Below are 8,776 nucleotides of genomic sequence, written 5' to 3' on the forward strand. Positions count from 1 at the left end.
GGAACACATATGAGCGTTTATATCAATATATCGACTACGATGCTGTATGTTTAGATGATAACGCGCGATTCGAACTGTCCCGCGCGACGTGGACGCGATATCGCGCTCGATCCCGAGTTCGTCGTACCTCGAGCGAACGCCGCTTACCTATCGGGATCGGTTTCGTCGATCGTCGCTTCATCGTGTCGGGATCACGTTTTGCGCCGATTCTCGTCGCCTCTCCGTGTCCGATATCGACGATCGAACGTACACCACGTGATTGCGTCGACGGAAACCGATAGACGTTCGATCGCGCGTCGTATCGTGGACGTCGCGATCGCCTTGCACCGGCTCGTGGACCGTACCGATTTACGAGACGCTTCTCGATCGGTCTGAACAGGCCCGTTCCAATGTACATATTATTATATACACTGCTTGGATTTATAACGATTCCATCTAGACGTGACTCTAAGACCATCAACGGTGCCCAGTCGCTGGTGCACGACTCGGTGCACTTCGTTCGCGTTAATACAAGCTCACGGCGAGGACGATCGCGAGTCCGTTAATTTTGTATCGCTTCGCGTACGAGTCGTCCCGATCGACCGGTGTCGTCGTGGCAACCGTCGCGCGTCACGGTTCCTCGTTCCATCGGTTTCTTCGTTAATAGTACACGTGAGAAGCGAGAAGAGGAACATCGTACGCGACAGATACGCGTGTTCGCCGGTGGAATTACCAGCAACGAGGACCGCGACGGTTGCCAGCCAGCAACCGATCCGCCGCCCGCACGCGACACTTTTGTATCCACGAATTTCTTACACACGAGTTTCGTATCTAACGTAACAACGACGGAGACCGGATCATCCTTCGTAGGGAGCATCTCCGTCGCGTTCCAGAAGGAAGTCTCGCCGAGTCCAGCGTTACACGGATACCAGGGATATAAAGAGGGGATGTGAAGGAGGGAGGGCACCGAGATGCGATATTTTCTACTACCCAATTTTGATAGAATCTATAGAGACGTTCGAAGACCGGAGACTGTTCCGAGCGTATCCGATCGGCTCTCCCGGCCCCGATCTTCAATCGATCGATCGCACGCGGACGCGCGAGACGACCTTGAAAACGATCCAACGGATCGTCGACGCGAACAGGGATCGCCGACGCCCGATTTGAACAATGTAACCGTAATTTGTCGTGCCGTGCGCGCGGTCCAATCAAACTGAACCAATAATAGTAACGGTAACGATATCGCTAACGAATAATAACGTTATCTTTTGGGACTAATGTATCGATCTTGCGGAATCTCGACCGTCGTCTTTTACGATAAGCTTCGTGTTCTTTTTTTCTTCTTTTTTTTTTTTTTGTTTCTTTTCTTTTCATCGTCCGTGAGACGAACGCGTCCCGGGAGGGATATGGTCGGTTCGAAGTCCACGAACCGAACCCCATTGCGGAGAGTCTTCTTCGGGCGGACGTTCGAGAACGAAAGAATGACGCGAACTAACTCCGATCGAGAGATGGGGAATTTCTTTTGTCCCTCGATGAGAAAGATTAAGGTGGATGTTCGATTCCGATCCAGCTCAGAGAAGAGAAAATGTTGATCGGTATTGCGTTCCTCGTGGATGGTAAGGGTGGTCGACGCACAGTTTCGAGAGAAATTTTTAACTTTTGTTGAGAACGCTCGTTCGAGTAACGTAACGAGTGGAAACGAAGCGAGAAAGAGGAGGGGATTTTTAAATCGTAACGCCGTATCGCTTATAGGGTGTACTAAACGAATGGGTCAACGTACAGTTCCGATCGAACGTCGACGTGGTGGATTTTTTTTTAACGCTTAACCCTCTGTTCCAGAATTAAAGAGAGTTATAGAGATTAGGTCGACGTTCGGTTACGATGCAACGTCGACGCAACGGGAGGAGACTCCCGGTTTTGCGTTGTACGAAAGGAATAATAGAGATTAGGTCGATATAGTTCTACGCGGAGAGGAATTTTTCTACACTCGACGCTTCGTTACCCGATCGCGTTGAACGTTTCGAGCGCTTGTATTATTTGTAAGGTTTGATCTATTTATTTCGCGTGCAATTGTTATTCCGTGAAGGGTTATCGACGTTTAAAGCGCCTGGGAAGCGAAAAAATACAGTTGTGACGATGCTTCTTAACGATGACTAAAGTTGTAACGAGGAAAATCAATCGGCCAACGGTTCGGGTTACGAAGGGTCGACACGTTTTCGTTCGAATTGAATTTCACGAAATTTTTCGATCTTACGTTCAAATATTTTACCTTCGTCCTGTGACGTGTTTAATCTGTAAATCTTTTTAGCAACGCAACGGGACACGATCTCGGTCAATCGACGAGACTCGTGTTCACGGATCACCGATGAACACCAGCAGCTGCGAATTTCGAAATTTCGTGGGTCTTACTTTAAGCAACGTGACGACACCTAGAATACGTGCAAAGTGTTTCGGAAAATTCGAAGACGAAGTACAGCGTTTCCTTCGGTGTTTTGTACTTTGGATACTTACAGCCAACGTTCGACGTCTCGTTCGGTACATCCGAGAAATTCGTATCGACGCTTCTCGTAAAGTTTCGGCGAACGATTGAAGCCACGACGGAAAATTTAAAATTGATTTCGTCATGAACATTATTTTCGTCCACGTTTTTTCGAAACACACTGCGCAAAAGAGAGAGGGAGAGAGTGAGAGAGAAAGGGAAGAGAGAAAGAGAGAGAGAGAGAGAGACGACGAGAGAAGAACAGTAGACAGACAATGCCGATGGAAAATAGATGAATGCAATCTGGATAATGTATTTATTGTCACAGGGAAATTCCTCGAGGTTTTTTAATATCAATACTAAAAAAAGAGATCCATGGATGACTTTACCTTTTTTTTATATCCTGTCAAACACTCCACCGCGAAACGACAGTCGCGTCGAAGGGACGCTCCACCGCGCAATTTCGAGATTGCGTTCGCCGATTTTTCGGCTACCATTTTGTTCTCGAACGTCCGCCACGTGGTTCCGTTTCCCCCGGAACGTTTACGAAGAAAAAAAAATGGCGCCGATGCGAAACGAGCGACAAACTCCTTTTTGTACCCGTACCGATTAAGGAACCATACCGAGCGAGCCGTGCACCGACATCGAAAATCGGCAGTGGCTCGGATCGTGTGCTCGATCGTTAATCATTCGATCGAGTCGATGAACCGCGAGACGCAAATACGGCGGTACGTATCCCTCGATCCTCGATCGATCGATCGCCGGGACGAGAATTGAAACTCCCTCGCGAGAAGGGTCGAGTGCAATCGGGGATAATTCGTAGCGACCGGAAGTCGCTCTGGTGATCGCCAGAGAGGGTGAGAATGCAAGAGGGAGAGAGAGAGAGAGAGAGGGGGAGGGAGAAAGAAAGAAAGAAAGAGAGAGACAGAAGGCGATTGTAACGAATCGATCGTCGTGTCGTGAACGACCACGAGAGAATTATGTTCGTTCGTTTGTGTATCGTACCCTACATTCTTTTCTTTCTCCGATCGAGTATACCCTGTGTTGTACGTACGTTTTTTGTAAATATTGTAACGAACAGGTAGTGCAGAGATGGATAAGAAGCGATCGTCGACGGGAACGCCCCGCGATCGATTTCAATTAATATAAAAAGAAAAGGAAAAGAAAAAAAAAAATCAAACAAAAAACACGCACTATAATTGTGAGAACGACAAGGAACGAGACTTTCCGTTTTATTCTTCTCTTTTCCGTTTCGTTATTTTGTTTTTCGTTTCTGTCTTGCGCAGTCGGGGTGGGACACGCGAGAACGAAAACGCATTGGCGGGAAAGAAGAGAAACGAGAAAAATGGGAATCCGGTCCTCCGTGAACCGGGGGGATAACACCGTGTTTGCAATCTTATCGATTACGCATCTTCTTCTTCTTCAATTTTTTTTTTTTTTTTTTTTTTTTTTTTTTTTTTTAAGTATAGTTTAGAGTTAGATCCGTTTAATGGTTGTTTCTTTTTATTCGACTATTGCGACGTTAAAATTGCGACAATACCGATTCATTTTCGGAGAACCTATCTCGACGCCAATTGTTTGGGTATGACACCAGGTGGAAAACAAAGATAAAAAAAAAAAAAAAACAATGCGCAGCAGTTGAAATATTATAGGTATTATATTCATGTTTTTATGTAAATAAATTTTTGGTATATTTCAATGATCGTCGACCATCATTGACCGATAATGTCCTCATCCCTGTTGCGAATTTATACATTCACGCGTTCGATGGAATTATTCGCGATCAATAATTGCGATAATTTATTTTCAGCATTCGAGCGTACGCGTCGTTTTTCGCTTCAAGCCCTTTCCAGAATACAGAGTTGTAATTAGTTGTACGCTGTAACAATCTAGGAGAGAAATTTACAAAATTTCGTTCAACGTCGATGCACGTCATTTATCAAAGAGGAAATTAATTCTTTTGGAACGATCGATCCACGGGAGCATTTCGTTAAGGTAAATATTATTTCGAGAAACGTCCCTTGGTGGCAAATTTAACGCGAAGTTGGAACTCGATGTTTAATATTGAATACCTTGTATTTTTATTCGCACCCCAGATTTTCACCTTCCAATTTTATGCGCATTTTTCAGCAAAATTTGAAATCAGCCTGCGGACCGGTTTCCAGCGGGTGCGAGTGATAAAACAGTGTTCGTTGCTGTTCATAAAACGCTCCAATAAAAAAGCCCCGTTTTTAATATTCCCGGTGGCGCACGAGGGCCGCGTCGCGCAAGCACGCATAAACTCTTCGGCTATTGGATTTTCTTTGCATAAACCCGATGCTCGTATAACGTAATATCGTCTCCGGTATACGATAAAAAATTAAACATCCATTTTCGGTGCTTGGTTGTTTTATCGGTGAATTTTCCACCTCCAAACCGTCGACTCGCCTGATTATAAAATGGGATTATCACAGAGCAGAACAAATTTTATTGCAATTCGTGTAGGTACAACGGTGCCATTGAATATTCCAGAGCCAAGTTTACGTCCGATAAAATTATTTTAGTTTTAAAACCGTGCTCCGGAAAACATTTTCACAATTTTCGATACGATTGCGTTCAAAATTGCACAATTAATTCTTTGAATATTAATTACTTTCGTCGATTTTACTTTCGAAGATCAATCGTTCTGATAATCATTCCGTTGGGCTCGCGAGGACTTATGCTCTCTACAGTGTTGAATTACTTTTCGTAAATAGGTGAAACAATTTTCTATATCACTCGTCATCTTATCGAACGATAGTTGCGTTTTTTTTTACGCGGCGAGACACGAATATTACAGTTTATCAACCTGGGAATATAATTATGATATTGGCAATATTCGGATACGGTAAGTTAGTAGTGTATCATCGTAATATATTAACGCGTATATCAGTGTAGCAGTATAGCGGAGTAATAAAAATGGTAATATATAGGTACATATAATAGTAACTTAGGATTAGAGTAGAACATCGCTATAATATTGTAGCCGTACGGCGATATAAAACGTCGCCGTGAAAAAAGAATTAGTAGTGTACGAATATACGGATTCTCTTTACATTTAAGAGATATTCGCATAAAAATATAGCTATACGTATCGTATGTAAAATATCCAGTTATATATATATCAAGTTGAAAGGTACTTATATTTTTATAATGTCGGAGTAAATGGAAAGAAAAATGCAACCGTGAATGATATGGTGATCTTCGAACGACTTTGAATTGAATATTTAATTACCTTTAGAAAAACGGAAAAGTTGATATATTTCTCAGAAAACGTTGCAAAACCACTTGTCACAAATATGCAAATTTCATTTTCCTATCCTGTCATCATTTTAACACACAACTCTCCGGTACGGTTATTGTTCAACTACTTGGTTCGAGCTGTTCGATTCATTTGAGATGTTTCGTGCCTCAGAGCTACTCTTTTCTTTTAAAACGTTCAATACATTCGAATTACCTTCTTCTCTCGAGACGTTCACACGTTTGTGCTATTTCCTTCTTTTACGACGTTCGATACATTCGAGTTACTTTCCTCTTCTGAAACGTTCAATACGTTCATGTTACTTCCTTCTTTTGAGACGTTCGATACATTCGAGCTACTCGGATCGAAATCGAGCCCCGTCTCGATTCAAATTTCAAACCGTTCGAACAATCGAGTATTCAGCCAACACTGCGAAGCATCCGCGTTGCGGGGCTACCACAGTAGTGTTTTACGTATCCAATATTCGAAACTCCAAACCGTCGGTTATCAATATGCGAAGCACGAGTTCATATACTAAACCGTGTAATATTCTTAAAAACGACGGTAGCTCGAGTCGAAGAAACACGAACAGCCACGGGGATGATTCCCGATCGCGAATCCGAGCAAGAAATTTGATCAACAACCCGAGACATTACCGTACTTCGTAACGATAAGCGAGTAATTCCTTTCCAGGGTTATCGTTTTCGTAACCGTGGCTCATACATTACCCTCACCTACGTTGTTTCGTAACTCGAGAGGATTGACATAAATATATGAAATTGCCGGCTGCCGCGTTGCCGTGGGCACGGGGTACAATTTTATAGGCTCCTTTTACGACTTATGGGAGTCGTGTGTTCTACTTTGCGTTTACGTTATACGCGACCCTCGAACGTTTACGTCCTTTTCCATCGGGAGAGCGTCCTCCTCCTCTATCGGAAACCGTCCGAAAAATTCCTATCTCTCTTCCCTTTCGAATTCTTTAAGGGCGCCCCGCGCGAGGATATGAAATCATCTCTGTCTCGAAACTTTTACGTTCAACACATGACCGTTTCTCGACCAGAATCCGATGCGCGTGGTTCGATGTAAAAAAATTTTTCTTGCGCGTTTCGAGCTCTTCGTGGATTTCGATTTTTCTTTCTTTTTTCTTTTTTTTTTGAGCGAGAGAATTCTGGTCTAAGCTTTTACATTCTGGTTGAAATTAAGTAGTCGTGATTTATGAATCGAATTATTATTATTAGTTTGTTAACGGTTTTGATTCTTAGAACGATGTAGGAATGTATTGCGAAGAATATTTAAGATAAGATAATATGAAGTAAACTTGCAAAATATTTTACACAGTTAAGGAGTTATAATAAATGATCGATCTTAGCATAATGACAATGGTAATAATGATGGTGATAATGATAATAAGAATTTATCCTTTGGTGACTATAACGATGAAAGATATACGTCCTTTGTATATATATGTTATGGAATCAATTACCATTTCCACGTGTTAGGTTTTTTTAAATTTAAAATATATCGTCTTTTAAATGGTTGAATTTCCAACGTATTCATTGAATTTATCAGATTGATTCTTCGAATAGCGTATCAAACTTTCATGCTCTTTCTTTTCACTTAAGAATACAAATTTCAAACCTGAACTTTTGAAAAAAGAGAGATCGTCGACGTTATCCATTGAATGTTACGGCAGATTAACATTTTGTTGAATGTTACGGACTTTTTATAACCACGTCCAGTTCTTTGGAACAGATTCACTGTAACCATCGTGTATCGCGTTTATCTGATAAACAGTTTGGATCTATTTCTCAGAAAACGCATCCACTGTAACCACACCCCACTCAAACAAGTTCTCCGATGTGCCAACAGATATTGTCATTAAAGAAGCAATTTCACGACTTGGCTCCGGTGTATTAGAAAATTGTAGAGATTGCACGATATCGACGATGCAGTCGCCTCGAGCGCAATTATTATTTACATATTATTATCCTAGTCGTGTTTTCTTCAATTGGCGTGACCCCAAATTTTCTTATTCCGTGATAGGTTTGAGGTTAGATTATAAATACAGCTTAGCCGCACCTTGACTCAAATGCATTTACTTCTTCTCGTTTTCGTGCTTGTACTATTATCATTAAATATCTTAGTCATGAGGAAATATATACGTAAATATACATAAAGGCAAAATACAATCGGAATATGCCACGTGAATCCAACAATGCGATTATAAATAAATTTTAATAAATAGATTAAATAGAATGAAATTGATAGAAAGGTATATAATAATAATATGCTTGTTATATATTTTAAAGAAGAAAGAGGAAAAAAAACAATATGTGTTCTTTTGTACAAGTATCGTCCAAATGAACCATTGTCTTTGGTAACCATAAATTGTTTCACCCCATTTCAAAGTAAAGATGCTACAAAAAGTAACCGATAGGAATATTAAAATATCTCGATTATTAATTGTTCAAGAATATACTCGCAGATTCTGTAGGCCTGTTACCAAAAGTACCATCGACTCAAATTGTTTTATAATTGGACCAATGTATTACTTTCGAGAAATCAGATTAGTTGTCTAATTGATAAATAAATTCCCTCTCGGATTATCGAGGATGTCAGTGAATCGCGAAAGCAATGGTAATATCGGTGGACATCGTTTAGAACATTAAAGCGAATTAACTCCGAAGCAACATCGTTCGAACAACGATTGTTGCAGTGAAGGCGGAACGTCTGCAAGCGCCATAACGAGGTCGAAGACGCCTTCTTTCGAATACTCTAAAAAACAACGCGATTCACGGAAAGGTCAAAGCGTCTTAGGATCCGAACGACCTCGTCCTCGTGGCGTTCGACCTCGTACGATACTGTTCACTTCCATACCCTCGAACAAAAAAAAATTGAAATAAATTTTCAAATCTTTAAAACTGTTTAATTTACAAACCATTAAATTCTTTATATTAGTTTTTTTTTACCATTTCATTTTTTAGTACGATATTCTATTTCGAAATCGATTTGGTAACAATAGAAGAGGCACGAGATACGAAAAAGTATTTAAATATTTT

This window comes from Ptiloglossa arizonensis, chromosome 3 (genome assembly GCF_051014685.1).
Source record: "Ptiloglossa arizonensis isolate GNS036 chromosome 3, iyPtiAriz1_principal, whole genome shotgun sequence".
Classification (NCBI taxonomy): domain Eukaryota; kingdom Metazoa; phylum Arthropoda; class Insecta; order Hymenoptera; family Colletidae; genus Ptiloglossa; species Ptiloglossa arizonensis.